This window comes from Dromiciops gliroides, chromosome 3 (genome assembly GCF_019393635.1).
Source record: "Dromiciops gliroides isolate mDroGli1 chromosome 3, mDroGli1.pri, whole genome shotgun sequence".
Lineage (NCBI taxonomy): Eukaryota > Metazoa > Chordata > Mammalia > Microbiotheria > Microbiotheriidae > Dromiciops > Dromiciops gliroides.
This window is the reverse complement of record NC_057863.1, coordinates 149,712,674-149,729,489: the sequence shown is the minus strand read 5'-3', so window position 1 is coordinate 149,729,489 and position 16,816 is coordinate 149,712,674. Positions and strand designations below refer to the sequence as shown.

The 16,816-nt window shown below is 34.8% G+C and overlaps 1 pseudogene; it reads left to right on the top strand.

Moving 5' to 3' along the window:
- LOC122747265 overlaps window positions 1-12,896 on the top strand; it is a 123,068-nt pseudogene extending 110,172 nt beyond the window's left edge.
- Window positions 12,897-16,816: the final 3,920 nt, after the last annotated feature.

Genomic DNA, 16,816 nt, shown 5'->3' with positions numbered 1-16,816 from the left:
ATTCATCTCATTTTTCCAACAGGACTCTTTTTAAAGAGACTGACAGTCTCAAAATGGGAAGGAACCTCAGAGGCCCCCAAAATACCCAAACAAGAATGCCCTCTACAACAGTGCATGATGAATGAACATTCAACTTACACTTGCAGATTTCTATTGAGGGAGAGCTGAGTATCTCCTAAGGCAACCTGTTTCACCACTTGAGGGTATGTCTAATTGTTAGTAAGACTTTTCTTGAGGAGATTTTCTTATTGATATTTCTATTCGAACACTTATGCCTGAGGGTATGAATATGATTATGATACTATGATGGAAATGTTTTATCTGAAAGAATGACATTTAGGAGAGGATATATGCGAGTTCTCAGTAACTTAGATAAGATTTTTTAAACTAGCTCTTGAAAAGAAGTTTGTAATTTTGAATAATTTGAAGACAATTCCATGTGGAAGACATTTTATCTATTTCTTCTAAGCAAAGATAGGCTTCCTTAAGAAAGACATAAAATAGACTATGGTATGAGTAGAACTTTTTGTCAAATTAGTTTAAATGTTTTTCTTTAAAATATACTCAAAGGAGGAGAAGAAAATTAGAAGAGACTAATACTTAGAGATATTTCTGCAACAGGCATTTGTTATCTCTTATTTCAATGTATGGAAAAGACAGAAAAAGTGGAAAAGGTAGAGCCACAGAAACAAAAGTGTGAATTTTACATTTGCCCTTTTTATCTTATAAGTTTCAAATGAAACAACTAACAAAACAAACTTAACAAGATGTATGAAATTTCCCTTTAACAATTTGGGGGGGGGGACTAGGGCAATGAAGGTTAAGTGACTTGCCCAGGGTCACACAGCTAGTTAAGTGTCAAGTCTCTGAGGCTGGATTTGAACTCAGGTCTTCCTGAATCCAGAGCCAGTGCTTTATCCATTGCAACCACCTATCTCGCCCCCAACAAAGTATTTTAAAATAAAATTTATATATGAAATTGTTCATATTACCAGGATAGATCAGAGAAGCAAGAAGTTTGATGCTTATCAAACCTTTTAAAGAAATTTTAATATCTGTACTACAAAAAATATTTTTAAAATTGACAACAAATTCTACCAGATTCCTTTGATGAAAAAAAAAATGTAGTAACAAAGGAAGATAATTATAGATAGAATATTAATAAGGAATACCAATTCAAACAATTTTAAATAAAAATTTTACAACTACTTAAACAAAAACAAAACAGTTACTATAGTCAACCTGGAGTTTATACTAGGAATGGAAGAATGGTTTCTATATCAGAAAGTAATCAACATAATCATATTGAAAGAAACAACAAAACATCCCACATCACATTATTATATCAATGGATGTAGACAAAGTCCTTGCCAAAATAGCAAATTGTTTTTATGATAAAAAAAATAACTTTTCCCAGTTCAGCTATAAAGGGATTTTAAAATGTAATTTAAAAATTATCCATCCAAAATGAAAATCTTGCATCAAATGTAAAGGGGAGAAACTAAACACTTTCCCTGGTCAATACAGGAGTAAAACAAGAATGCCCCCCCTTGCCAAAATAGCAATATTAGATTGAGAAGACTGCTCCTCCCAATTTTCCTCTTATTTGACTGTTCTCTCTGTTTCCTTTGCTAAGTCTTCATCAATGCCATCCCCACTAACTGGAGGTATTCTCTCCCCCCCTCCCCCCCCCCCCCCCAGATCTCTGCCCTGGGCTCTCTTCTCTTCTTGCTATTTACTATCTTACTAGGTAATTTGATCAGCTCTATAATGTAATTATCATTGCCCTTCTGATGATTGCTAGATCTACATATACATCCCCACTCTCTCTCCCATGCTATAGTCTTGCTTCACCAAACTGCTTGTTGGACATCTTGAACTAAATGTGATATAGATATCTCAAACTCAACAGCTCCAATAAAAAATTCATTTACATTTTCTTATCTAATCTTCACACCGCTTCCTAACTTCTGTATTACAGTCAGTGGTTCAATTTATCCTCTAAGTCTTCTAACCTTGCAAAACTGGGATGATCTTGGATTCCTCACTCTTTCTCACCACAAATATATCTGATCTGTCACTAAATCTTATCAGTTCCACCAATCCATCTCTTGTATAGGTCTTCTTTCTATTCATGAAGGTACTATGCTAGTTCCAACCTTCACCACCTTTCACTTAGATTATTTAAAGAACCTTCTAAACAGACTATCTCCATGTTTCTCCCCATTGTAACTGATCAGCTACTCAACAAAAAATATTTTTGGAAGTGCATGTGTGATCACGTAACCCAACTCCATACATATTAAATAAACTATATCTTCCCATTACCTCCAATATTATTTTTAAGGTTGTCTGTCTGGCATTTAAAGTTCCTCACAAATTGTGACCTTCCTACCTCTATGAACCTCCTCATAGTCTATGATTGAGTTAAACAGACTTGTTACTGCTCCTCATACAATATATTCCATCTCACATTTTCCTGCTTTTTTTATTGGCTCTGCCCCATTCCTAGAATTGACTCCTACCTCAGCTCTGTCTCAAAGTTTTTGCAGTTTCCTTTGAGATACAGTTCATATCTGCAGAAATGTTTATGACAGCTCTTTTTGTGGTAGCAAAGAAGTGGAAACTAAAGGGGTTCTCATAAACTAGAGGATCTCTGAAGTAATTTTGCTATGTGAATGTAATAGAAGACTGGTATTGTAAGACATGATGAAATATACCTTTAGAAAGACCTGTTAAAACTTAACTGTATTATCTGATGTACAATTAAGTAAGGAAAACAAGAAAAACAATTTATACTATAACAACAACAATATAAAAATAATTTTAAAAGATAAAACAAACTGATCAACTCACTGAACAACCGTAATTCCATAGGACTAATGGTTAAGAATGCTATTTATACCCCCTGACAGAGAGGTGATGAACTAAACATGTAGATTGACACACACACACAAGATATTGGAATTCATTTTACTTCACTGAAGACATTTCTTACAATGTTCTCCCCTAAACACACTTCATTTGACAGGCAGTTGGGCATAAGAAGGAGAAAAAATGCTTATTATTTGCTTTCTGCAAAAGGTATTTCCCAGTTTATTCTATATTTTTTCTTGTATATACCTACTTATTCTGGTATCTTTAAAGTCAGGGACATTTATATGTCTTTCTTTGTAAGCCCAGCACTCAGAATAATAACTAACCCATAGCAAGCAATTAATAAATGGCTTGTTACCTAATTGGCTGAACACTGCATATTAACATCAGACTTCTTAATATGTTGGTTAGTTTTGCTTAACTCTTCTTCCTCCCCATTATACAATGGATGAATTATTATGAATGTGTGATGGATTAAGTTTATTCTTTTGGCTTCTGAAGGCAGAAATAGGAGCAACAGGTCTAAGCTCCATAGAATAAAGTTCAGATTTTGTATGCAGGTGGGGAAAACTTTGTAATAATTAGAGCTGTCCAAACATGGAATGGAGTTCCTTGATAGCTGGAAGTTTCCTCCTTCTTGAAGGTGTTCAAGGAAAGGCTGGATGATGCATGTCACTTATGTTCTAATGGAGATTTCGCTGAGGATGGAATAGAGTAGTAAATCCCTAGAGTCACCTATAAATTGTGATGACCTTCTTACTCCCCTTTTCCTTTTAGGAGCAAATTTCTCTCCTACAGGTATTCATTAAATGTGGCCAATACACCCTTAATAAGCTGGTTATATGTTAGTTTTGAGCATAATAGGGGTTTTTTTTTGTCTGTTTTTTTGGTGAGGCAATTGGGGTTAAGTGACTTGCCCAGGGTCACACAGCTAGTTAAGTGTCAAGTGTCTGAGGCTGGATTGAACTCAGGTCCTCCTGAATCCAGGGCCAGTGCTCTATCCACTGCACCACCTAGCTGCCCCCATAATAGAGTTTTTAAAGGACATGAACAAGATCAAGAAAATGTGCTACGTAATCTCATATGTCTGCTGGCAGAGAATAAAAATCAACCTCTACCTCTACTTACAGGCAGGACTAAAGTTTGACATGGCAGATAGACAGTTTGGTCTTAAAAACATTGAATGAAGGGGAAGCTAGGTGGTACAATGTATAGAACACTGGCACTCAATTCAGGAGGACCTGAGTTCAAATCCAACCTCAGCAACTTAACAATTACTAGCTGTGTGACCCTGAGCAAGTCACTTAACCCCAATTGCCTCACCAAAATAAATAAATAAATAAAAACACTGAAGGAAGGAAAAATCTATTGCCATTATATGTTGTGTGTTGTGTGTATCTCACAATGCTGCGAATTCATGACATTTTTTTCTAGTCTTTAATCCTAATTCCTACATCTTCATCTAAAACAATTCTCCTTTGTTCTACTCTTGATAAAAGTAAAAGAAAAATAGACTACTTTTTTTTGGGGGGAAGGGGCAAGGCAATGAAGGTTAAGTGACTTTCCCAAGGTCATACAGCTACTAACTGTCAAATGTCTGAGGCTGGATTTGAACTTGGGTGCTCCTGACTCCATGACCAATGCTCTACCTAGCTGTTCAGTATACTATCTTTTAAAAGAAGACCACAATCATTTCTTTGTGTCAGGCTACTGGTAAAGCAGTAAGGGGAAAATCATAGTTCTTAAGCACTGATGTCTTTGATTAAAACAAAAGTGTGAGGTATTGGGAAAAAATAGAAGACCTTGGTCTTTTGAGGATCCTCTCACCCTCTGTATACTGGATTTCAAGAATTCATGATTCTAGAAAATATAGCATGAATGCTCATTCCAGACTCATAACAATGAACTCTTTTAAGATGATTCTTGAACTTAAAATTGGAATGATTGGAATGATGCCACCTACTGGAGACTTGCTGTAGGAAAGCTCCGCCATGAGGAAAATGCCTCAGAGGGCAAGGCCATGTGGCTTTTCCTTGGCATTAGGAAGTGACGTTTGCTCATGGGTGTTGTCTATCAAGGCTACCAGCCAATCAACTTGAGGAGCCTCCTATTTTCTGGGAGGAGACAGGAAGGAGGAAAGAGGGCCTGCGCAGAGAGCTCTGGCTCTTTTGGGTTCCTGGCTTGATGGTGGTGGGGGCGGCAGAGGACTTCACAGGAAATTTGAAGAAAGATAGGAATGCCAGGCTGTTGCAATTCTGTTCTCAATCTTTTTCTTTCTATTTTTCAATAAACCCTTAAAAACCTAAACTCGTTTTAACAGTGATTTTAGTCAGTTCCCTCCAAAACTGGGGGAACAGATTAGAATCCACATTTAGAATTTTAAATTACACAAAATTAAGAAAAATCTAATTGGTATATATTATTATGAGAAGAATCAAAGAGGACAAGACATAATAGCAACTCTATAATAGAAGTGATCCCAAAGAGATTGTTATTATGTTAACAAGAAAAACTTTCAATAAATTCATTTATGTTCAACTTTTTTTTTTTTTGGGTGAGGCAATTGGGGTTAAGTGACTTGCCCAGGGTCACACAGCTAGTAAGTATTAAGTGTCTGAGGCTGGATTTGGACTCAGGTCCTCCTGAATCCAGGGCCAGTGCTCTATCCACTGTCCCACCTAGCTCCCCGGCAACTTTTCTTAATGAAAAATTTAAAAGAAAATTTGTATTGTATAGAATTTTAACACTGAAAGGTACTATCTAACCCCACCTTCCTATTTTACAAATGACAAAGAATTTCTGGGTCACATGAACAAGAAGTTAGTGAACTAGAAATTTTCTCTAATTCCCATGACTTTTCAGACCTTTCCAAAATAGAAATTATATGCCAAACATAAAGCAACTTCAATTCGATCCATGCTCTAGGACCTAGCTTCTTAAACTTTGGATCCCCCATATGGGCTTGTGAATGTTGGGGGTCATGAAAAAATTTGGCAACAGTACAAGGTTATGTATACCTATTTTATATATCTATCTACCTGAGTCATGTAAAAATTTCTTGGGTAAAAAGGGGTTGAGAGTGGAAAAAGATGAAAAAGCCTTGGTCTAGGACACCTGGAATCAAACAGATTTTAAAAAGTAACTCAGGAACTGACTCTTACTGAACTTAAGCTTGCTCAGCATCCCTTCCTACCCTCCAACACTATAGTCACTGAGGCTGCACTAGAAACTTCTGGGATGCAGCTAATGCAGTCTTTAGAGAGAAAATTATGCCCTTACAATAATATATTAATAAAATAGAAAAACAATATTAATGAATTGAACATGCATTTCAAATTTAGAAAATTAACAAATCAAATAAAATAAACATAAAAGAAGAAATAATAAAAATTAAAGAGGTAAAATGATATACCAGAAATAAACAAAACCCAGAGAAATAATAAATAACTGAAATCTCTGATTCTTCAAAAAAAACCCCTATAATAAAATTGATAAACCCTTAGTTAATTTGACTAAAAAGAAGAGAGGAGAAAATTGTCAATAAAATAGCAAATAAGCAAGATGAAACCATAGGAAAACCAGAAGAAATTTTTTAAAAGAATAAGAAGACTATATTCTATGCAATTATATGCTAACAAAACCTGAAAACATAAAAGAATTTTGAAAGAAATAATTCCAAAATATTAAATCCCTAAACTATCAGAAGACCAGATAAAAAACTTAACACAATCTCAGAAAAGGAAATGTACATAGCTGTAAAGGAAGTACTAAACAAACAAACAAAAACAAAAAGAAAAACAACAAAAAAACCCTTAAACTTCATGAATTCACAAGACAATTCCTTCAAACTTTTAAAGAATAATTAATATCTAGAGTTCATAAATTAATCTCAAAAACTTAAAAAGAAAGAACCCTGTCAAAATCCTTTTATGAGACAAATAGAGCCTTATTAACCCACCAGGGAAAGATAAAACATGGAAAGAAAACTGTTGACCAATATAATAACTGAGTGAAATATTTTAAACAAAATTCTACCAAACAGATTACAGAAATATATCCCAAAAAATCGTTCATTATGACCAAGTAAGTTTTTTTTTAACCAGAGATGTGAAGATGGTTCAACATTAAGAAAACAATATAATTAATCATATTAAAAACCAAAACCACATGATCAAATCAGTAGCAGAAAAAGTCTTTGACAAAGTATAATATTCTTTTATGCTAAAAACTCCACAAAGTATAGGCAGTGAGATATGGTTTTTACTATCATAAAAAGCATCTATTTAAAACCAAAAGCAAATATGATATGCATTGGAGACATACTAAAACCTTCTTGCAATTAATACAAAAGTGAGGCAAGGATGTCCACTCTCCCTACTATTATTTGATATAATTATGCAAATGCTGTCAATAGCAATAAGACGAAATAAATTAATTCAAGGGATAAAGATAAATAGAGATTTAAAAAATTATCCAAGCTTGCTGATAAGAATCAGGGAATCAACAAAGATACTAATTGAGACAATTAATAGGTTCAAGCAAAGTTTCAAGATACAAAAGTTCCCAAAAATCAACAGTATTTTTGTTAAATAACACCAAAAACATAAGAAGCAATAATAGGGAAATCTCATTCCAAAAAACCATAAAATGCAAACTATATCTGGAGATCAATATTCCCAAGCTTTTCAATTACAAAGCATTCCTTAAAGAATTAAAGACCAAGATAAATATGGGGAGGAATAATTAATGTTTTGAGGTAGATCATGTTGTAACGATTGGAATGACGCCACCTGCTGGAGACTTACTGTAGAAGAGTTCTGCCCAGGAAGCGAAGGTCTTTGAGGGCAAGACCAGGAGTCTTTTCTTTGGCATCAGGAAGTGACGCGGACTAGTGGGAGGAGGAAGGAAGAGACTGGCGCTCGCTCTCGCGCTCTTTCCTCTGGACTCTGGCGGAGAAGGGAGCTAGAAATGTGCTCTCCCTTTAATAGATAGGAATCTAGGCCTTTCTCTCTCTTTACCAAATTCTTATTCTCCTTAATAAATGCTTAAAAGTCTAACTCTTGCTAAAGCTTATAATTTATTGGCGACCACTCATTAGATATTTTAGACAGTTTAGCTAGAATTTTAGCCCTTAACAATGTCAATAAAATAAAGAAGACATTACTACCAAAATTAATTATATTTTTAATGTTTTAACAATCAAATTACCTAGGTGATACTTTACAGAGCTTAAAAAAATGACAAAATTCATTTGGAAAAACAAAAGATATAGAAAATCAAAGGAAATGTTGAAAAGAAAAAAGGACAGAAGGGAATAACACATTCAGTTCTCAAACTGTATTATAAAGTAGCAATCATTAAACCCACCTGGTATTGGTTAAAGAATAAAGAAATGAATCAATGGAATACACTAGACATGAGAAATTCAGAAACATTACTTAATAACCCAATCTTTGATAAAGTGGCAAATATATTCCCTAGGGAATACCTCCTTATTGCAGGAAGAGGGGGAGCATGAGGAAGATGAGGAAGAGGAATGGAAGTAGTATTCAGAAAACTAGAAAGCAGTCTGACAAAAATTAGGTTTAGCTTAACACCTCAAACCTCACTCCACAATATATTCTAAATGAAAATGTGACCTTTCTATAAAAGATGATCCTGTGAACAAAATTTGGAAGAGAAACAGATAATATACTGCTCATCACTACAAGAATGGTATTTATAACCAAACAAGATACATACACAATTACAAAAGATAAAATAAATAACTGATTATTTGAAACTGAAAAAAGCTTCTACAAAGACAACATTTAATGCATTGAGGATAAGTAGTGAAGCAATTGAATTGGGGAAAACTTTGTATTAAATTTCTATGATAAGGGTTTGGTATCTAAGATATATAAATAGTTAATAAAAATATATGATTAATAGCCATTCCCAAATAAATTATCAAAAGAACAGATAGTTCTCAAAAGAAGAATTGTAAAGTATTCACAGTTACGTGGAAAAATGCTTTAAATCACTAATAATCAGACAAATGAAAATCAAAACAACTCTGAGGTTTTACTTCAGACCCTGAAAACTTACACAAATGTCAAAAAAGTGTCAACAGTCAATGTTGTGGAGGGCAGCAAAGTGGTGCAGTGGATAAAACACTGGCCCTGGATTCAGTATGACCTGACTTCAAATATGGCCTCAGACACTTGACACTTACTAGCTGTGTGACTCTTTGCAAGTCACTTAACCCTCATTGCCCCACAAAAACAAAACAAAACACACAGTCAATGTTATGTGTGTATGTGGGAAGATAAGCACATTAATATATTATTGGTGGAGGTATAAAATAGTACAGCCATTTTTGAAAAAAAGGAATTGGGAATTATGCAAATAAAGCAAATAAAATACCCATATCCTTAGAAGCAGAGACTCCATTACTGGACTTATATTGTAAAGAAGCCATCAATAAGAAGGAAGTATCTATGTACACCAAAATATCTATAGCAATACTTTTTTTTCTTTTTTTTTTTCAGTGAGACAATTGGGGTTAAGTGACTTGCCCAGGGTCACACAGCTACTAAGTGTTAAGTGTCTGAGGACAGATTTGAACTCAGGTCCTCCTGACTCCAGGGCCAGTGCTCTATCCACTGCACCGCCTAGCTGCCCCCTATAGCAGTACTTTTGGTGCTAGTTAAGAATTGGAAACAAAGTAGATGTCCATCTACTGGGGAATGGCTAAACAAATTGTGGTACTGTACATGAATGTAATGGGATAATACTGTGCTGTAATAAATGACTCTTCCATGTGGGAACAAAAAAGCAGGTTGATATCAGAAGCTTCCCATCAGTGCTATGCTATGGTATTAGAAGTGTTCTAAATCTGTCATAGCTATGCTGCCAATGAGTAGTTTTCTTTATTGAAATTTAATTGAATTTTGAAAGACTATTTTGTAAAATAATATTGAATTATTTTCTAATCCATAGGAACAGATGTAGAATGGATTACGCAGAGCCAAGAAAACAATATACATAGTAACTACAACAATTTAAAAGGAAAGGACAATGACACAACAAAAAATTAAATGTAACAAAATGATAAAGTTTACATGGGATTTAAATGAAGACATATAAGAAGATACTACCATCCTATTCCTTTATGGAGGTAAAATCCATAGTTGTTACACAATGCACATGTTTTCAAACTTTCTCTGTGAATTGATCAGTTGTGCTAACTTTTATTACCTCTTTTTCTCTCAAGAAAAAAAAAAGTACTATTTGTTATATAGGATTGTTGCCAGGGAAGAGAAAACTAGAATTTTAGGAAATATATAATAACATTAATAAATATTATTATTAATATTAATAAAATTAATATAAGAAACAGAAAATATCCATAAAATATACATACATTTTAAAAAATAAAATAAAGGAACAGAACTGTTAAATGACTTGCCCAGTGTTACATTTAGTGGTAGTTTAGAAGCCAGATTTCCAGTCTAGTAATTTTTTCTGCAATCTATACACAATTTATTTAATTTTAAATTATTCTGGCTAACCTTTCAAAAGCAACATGTGATAGCTGCAATATATGGCATACGTCAATCATCAGCTTCTATCTGGATAATTGGTCTTGTAACATTAATATTTTCAAAACCTTTAAAACGATAGTACCTTATTTCTTCCTGCTACTAATATAACACATCATTCTCACCATAATGATTAAATTAAAAACATTTCTCAGTAATAAAAGAGAGCAACCACTTGATTTATAAAATGTGAGAAAATCTTTCTTTTTTTTCTTTTTCTTTTTGGTGCTTCCTTCCCAGAATCTCTGTATGTTTTGCATTAAGACATATCTGTGTTGATGATGAGTTAGTTTCTAAGTTACTAAAACACACATATACACACAGGTATTTTATGCAGTAAAAAGTACTGCATTCTATATGTCAGAGATATGAGGTATTAACCAGAATTCTGGTTAACTGAGATCATATGTCCTATGGACTGTACCTTACATTCCCTTCTTTTCCCTTTTCATCCTTTGCTCTCCAATCCTAGTCCATCTCCTTCTGCTACTACTTAAGGCTAAAAAAAAAAAAAACCCAACCGACCAAAAAAACAAAAACAAAAACAAAAACCTGCATTCTTTTTGCTAGCTATGATATGGAACCTGGTTACCCAAATGAAGGTAGGAATTAAACTTTCATAAAGTTTGGGGGAAGCTGAAAAAATAAACTGAGTAGTAAAAGGACATTAATAATTACGAGTATAGATACATCTGAACTTCCCACTTTGGGGAAGGAAAGAAATGCTGTGAAACAATGGGGAGGGGGAGCTCCAAGGTAGGGAACCCGTTTATTGTGCAATCAACAAAGAGTAAGCAACTAAAAGGTAATTGACAAGCTGAGTAGCTGTTAATTCAATTCAATGCCTCTGGCACTCGAGCATTTAAAGGAAAGTGCTGCGCATTAATTAACTTGCTGTCTCTTACTAGAAAATGGAAAGGTGGGCATTTGGGAAGTCAGCTTGAAATCTGGAGTAAATGGAAAGTGTTAGATTCAGACTCTTTAAGCATCTCCTTTCTCCAGGACTATTAACAATAACCTCTTCTGACTTCTTGGGACCTGTTCATTTCAACCTAGCTTATGAGATGTTTAGTATCATCAATGGGCTAAGAAGAACTAGCAGAATCAAAGAGAAATAAAAGTATGGGGGAAGGAAGGAAAGCCTTTCTGATATTTTTACATAGAGTCTGAGGATAAGAGGAGGGTTGGTCAGAATCTACCTACATGATACATTCATAAATGATTAACAAGTTAAGCTCCAGAAAGTTTAAGTCTAGATCTCAGAATAAATACATTTATAGAGCTATATTGAAATTCAATTGCTCCTGTCTTAAAACACACACACATTCAATGGGTATATGTATGTACATATAATAATAAATATCAACAACAATAACATATATTGCTTACCACTTACCAGGCATTGTGCTAAATGCTTTAAAATAATCTCATTTGATCCTCACAACAACCCCTTCAAAGTAGAAGCTATCATGATCTCTATTTTATAGATGAGGAAACTGGGGAAAACAGGGGTTATATGACTTGGCCAGGGACATACAACTACCAAGTGCCTGAGGCCAAATTTGAACCCAGGTCTTACTGACTTCAGGCCCTCTAACTGTCCTGGTGAAACATATATACTAAAGATAACATATATATTAGAGATTAAATGGCAATTAACAATTATTGTGATAGCCACATTTTTTTATTTTTAAGAATTGTAAGAAAACTGAAATTAATTTTCTATATCTCTTAATAAGTAATTATTATTAATATGTTAAATATACAATTAGTATGAAATACTAATGTAATGGGAAGGTTAAACTAAGTCAAACTCCATCAGTCAAAAAATCACCCCCAAGTAATGCATACTGTGTTAATGTATCTCTTCCAAAATTGAGACATTACATTAATCTAGAAAATTACGCTGTTAAGATCAGTGCCTTGCCCTCCATTTAACCATTAGCACTAAATAATTACTTTTGGCTTATTAATTTTCACTCACTCTAGCATATTAGAGTAAAGCAAATAAATCCATACTTAGGTCAACTGTAGATGAGAGGACAAAAAGGCCTATTTATATAACTCAAAAACTTGAAGACAATCTTGAAGGGAAGAGCTGCTCTCTGAACTGTTGCAGTTATTAGGTCATGGAGTCTGGTCTCTTATAATAAATCACTTCTCATTTCTGAATAATAATACAGACATTATGATATGTCTAAAACCAACAGAGAACCTCACAATGATCAATGTGGCTAAGAACCAGCTACATTCTGCTTAGTGTTCATTGAAGAGAAGAATCTCCTATACCCATTCTTATTTCCAAGATCTATGTCTTGAGGGTTCTATGGCCTTCATCCACTTTTGCAGATCGCAACTCTTTTAGACTTTAGTGAACCCTCTTCAGAAATTTCTGTGGCCTTTGGTGACCAGTCTTCTGGTCGTGAGCTCTTATGAATTTAGCTATTCAGTGTGCTTATTGGGAAAAGAGCTGAAATGAGAATAATCATAGAATTGGGTTTGAATAGTGCTGAACAAATCACTTTAGCTCTGTTTCTTCAGCTGTTAAATGGGGATAATGCTCATAGTATTATACCAAAAGATGATGCCAATAATGCTGCAAGAAAAAAATTATTAACAATGGGTTTTATTTGCAGGATTGTTGGGATACTCAAATGGGACAATATGTCTAAAATGCTTGACAAACCTTACAGTGTTATATAAATCGGATGATATCAACTGCTAAGTTAGGACAAAGACGACAGACATATAATTTGTTATTTGTATTCAAGATCTTTGGAGTTTAATAGGCTTTTCCAGAACATGCAATCCACTGACATAACCTTTGACACTCTGGAGCTCACCTCCAAATCATAAGGTTTGGAAACAAAATCCATTAATGGAAGGAAAGAAGAGAGAAACATCTGGGTGGTGCTGTCCGTAGAGAGCTTGACCTGGAATTAACAAGATGTGTGTTCAAATCTGACCTCGGAAAGTTATTAGCTAAGTGACCTTGGGCAAGTAACTCAATCTCTGTATGCTTCAGTTTCTTCATGTGTAAAATGGAGATTTTACTAGAATCTACCACAGAAGGTTGTTGTAAGGATAAAATGAGATAACAATTGTAAAGCTCTTTGCAAAACAAAGCACTATATGAATGCTAGTTATTAAACATAAAAACTAAAACAAACAAGAATAAAAATGATAACAAGAAAAGAGGGGGAAATTTTTACCCCCTCTAACAGAAAGTTTATTCTCAGATAAGCTCCTAAAATCTCCAAAGCTATCCTATATTTGGTGTGGGAAATTGTGGTGGATTGGAAAACAATCACTGGATCTCCAATGAAAAATCACCAGATCAAGCTTCCTTTCCAAAAAAACAAAAAGAAGCCTCTCAGGGTTTCTCAGCCACCAATCAACTCCCTTTCTATAGACCTACAGTTCCCAAGCAGCATAGACAAGCTATCAAAACACATGATACAATCGTGCAAGTATCCTACCTAAAATTTTTTTTTGGGAGGGGGCAGAGCCATGGGGGTTAAGTGACTTGCCCAGGGTCACACAGCTAGTTAAGTGTCTGAGGACGGATTTGAACTCAGGTATTCCTGAATCCAGGGCCGGTGCTTTATCCACTGAGCTACATAGCTGCCCCGCCTACCTAAAATTTAAAAACAAAAAAACAAAACAAAACAAAAAACCCTGGACAATCCCTAGAGATGTATGAGATTCCCAATAAAGTATTAGGCCCTTAAGTTCCATGGAAGTCAACTCTTGACTACTAGATGCTGGAAGTCAATTCTTCATATCTCAGACATTTAGATAAGAATCATTACAACTCTGGGGATTATAATATAAAATGTCACATTTTAGGCTTTGCTTTGGACCTCCTGAATGGTTTTGAAATTAGAATTTGTGAGGAAAATTGGGTTTTCCCTATAATACTACTGAATCTAAGCATTTGCCTCAATAACTACAGGAACTGAGTAAATAAATAAAACAGGACTACTGAGAACAAAACTCCATTTCCATTCTATTGATGAAATTTTGCCTACAGATTGAGGTCTTTAGATACTGATTGGTACTCCATCTAAGCTAACTCTGGAATGGAATTTAAAAGGAGACTAATTTCAGTTCAATATGGTGGAAAAAATGTCTAAAAATAGAATTATACATAATGCATTGGGCTGCCTCAGTGGGTAGTGAGTGCACCTTTGGAAATCTTTAAATGAAAAGTGCATAGGATTTAAATGAAGAGGTTTTTTAGATGTCATATAGTCCAACTCCATTATTTTAATAATGAGAACACTTAGTACTTACAAAGTTCAATGACATGTCAATGGTCAAACAACTATCAGAGCCAGCATTCTAAAGCAACTATCCTGAGACCCAGTTCAGGAGCTCTTTCTACCACGTGGTTCTGGAAAATAACATAGGTGAGATTAGAAATCTTTCTGTTCCTGGTACAGGGTCAGAGGGATCATAGATTTTGAGAGGGTCTAAGTTCCTCATTTTACATATAAGAAAAGTGAGGGCCAGGGTAAGTTATTAGTCTGAGGTCATACAGGAAATAAATATTGGAAGTAGAATTTGAACACAGTTCCTCTAATTCTACAGCCAATGAACCTATCCTACTTTACTGGACTACCTCCTCTATTTCTCCTTCCATCTTCTAAACACACAGGAAAAAAACCATGAGTAAATAAAGCAATCACATGCCCTGTGTGAACTATTCTTATTAAAATCTTAAAAGTATTGTATTTTTTCCAGTGACATGTAAAGCTAGTTTTCAACATTTCCTTTTTTAATATTTTGAGTTCCAAATTTTTCTCCTTCCCTCTCTCCCCCCCCCCCCCGTCCACAAGACAGAAAACAATTTGATATAGGTTATATACGTGCAATCACATTAAACACATTTCTGCATTAGTCATATTGTGAAAGAAGGATCAGAAGAAAAGAGAAAAAAACCTCAAAAAAGCAAAAAAAGTAGAAACAGCATGGTTCAGTCTGCATTCAGATTCCACAGTTCTTTTTTCTGGATGTGGAGAGCATTTTCTACCATGAGTCCTTTGGAATTTTCTTGGATGATTGTATTTCTGAGAAGAGCTAAATCTATCACAATGTTGCTGTTCCTATGTACAATGTTCTCCTGGTTGTGCTCAGTCCACTTAGCCTCAGTCCACATAAGTCTTTCCAGGTTTTTCTGAAATCTTCCTGCTCATCATTTCTTATATCACAATAGTATTCTATTACATTCCTTTACCACAACTTGTTCAACCATTCCTCAATTGATGGCCATCCCCTCAATTTCCAATTCTTTGCTAACACAAAGAGAGTTGCTACAAATATTTTTGTACAAGTGGGCCCTTTTCCCTTTTTTATGATCTCTTTGGGATATAGGCCTAGTAGTGGTATTACTGGTCAAAGGGTATGCATAGCACCATAGCTCTTTGGGCATAGTTCCAAATTGCTCCCAAAGGGAATTGTGAAAGAATGAGGGGGAATTGAGTGATGATTAGGAAGTTCCTTGATCTGCTAAACCAAGTGGGAAATGCATACATAGGCTGGAGGTTAGAGACGGAGACATTTGGTCCCACCTATATTGGAACTTAAGGAGAATATTACAGAAAACACTAATACACTGAACAGAAGCAAACACTATTAGTGGACTTTTATGAAGGGAGAAGAGAAGAGGAAGGGAAGAGAGAGGGAGAAAGAGGGAGAAAGAAAAGGAGGAAGGGAAGGAGAGAAGGGGGAAGGAAGGAAGAAAGAAGGAAGAGAGGGAGGGAGGAAGGGGACAAAAAGGAAGGAGGAAGGAAAAGAAAGAGGGAGGAAAGGAAGGAATGAAGAAAGGAGGGAGGGAAGAAGGTCCTATGAAGTTAGTTAATTGTCTCAAAAGGGAATACAGATAGAAACAATCTATGCTCATGTAGCACCTGCCAGAACTCTACTTAGAACAGTACTGTAAAATTTACAATGTAAATAACAGATTACACAAGTCTCCAGAGAGAGGGTTGCTCATTGTGAAAATTGTTACTATGATACTAATCCCATTTGTCTTCCTTAAATTCTAAATACAACCTTTCATAGTTTGAGTCTTGTGAGCCTGTGTGTTTCTAAAGAGAGGCCATGACAATTCAGTGGACCTGAGAGGGTGTAGAATTCAGGTAGTTAATTTCCCTATCATTTGGGTACAGGAAATGAGACAGAGAAGCAAGATGTTCCCATATGAGTAATTGGACTTGTTTCTATCAGGAAGGAACCTCTGATACAAGTGTTACAATGTTTTTGAATTTTACCAAGACAATATCAATAAAATTGATTCGAAGACAGTAAAAAGAAAAGCTATCAAGTAAGGGAAAAGAATATTATCATCAAAA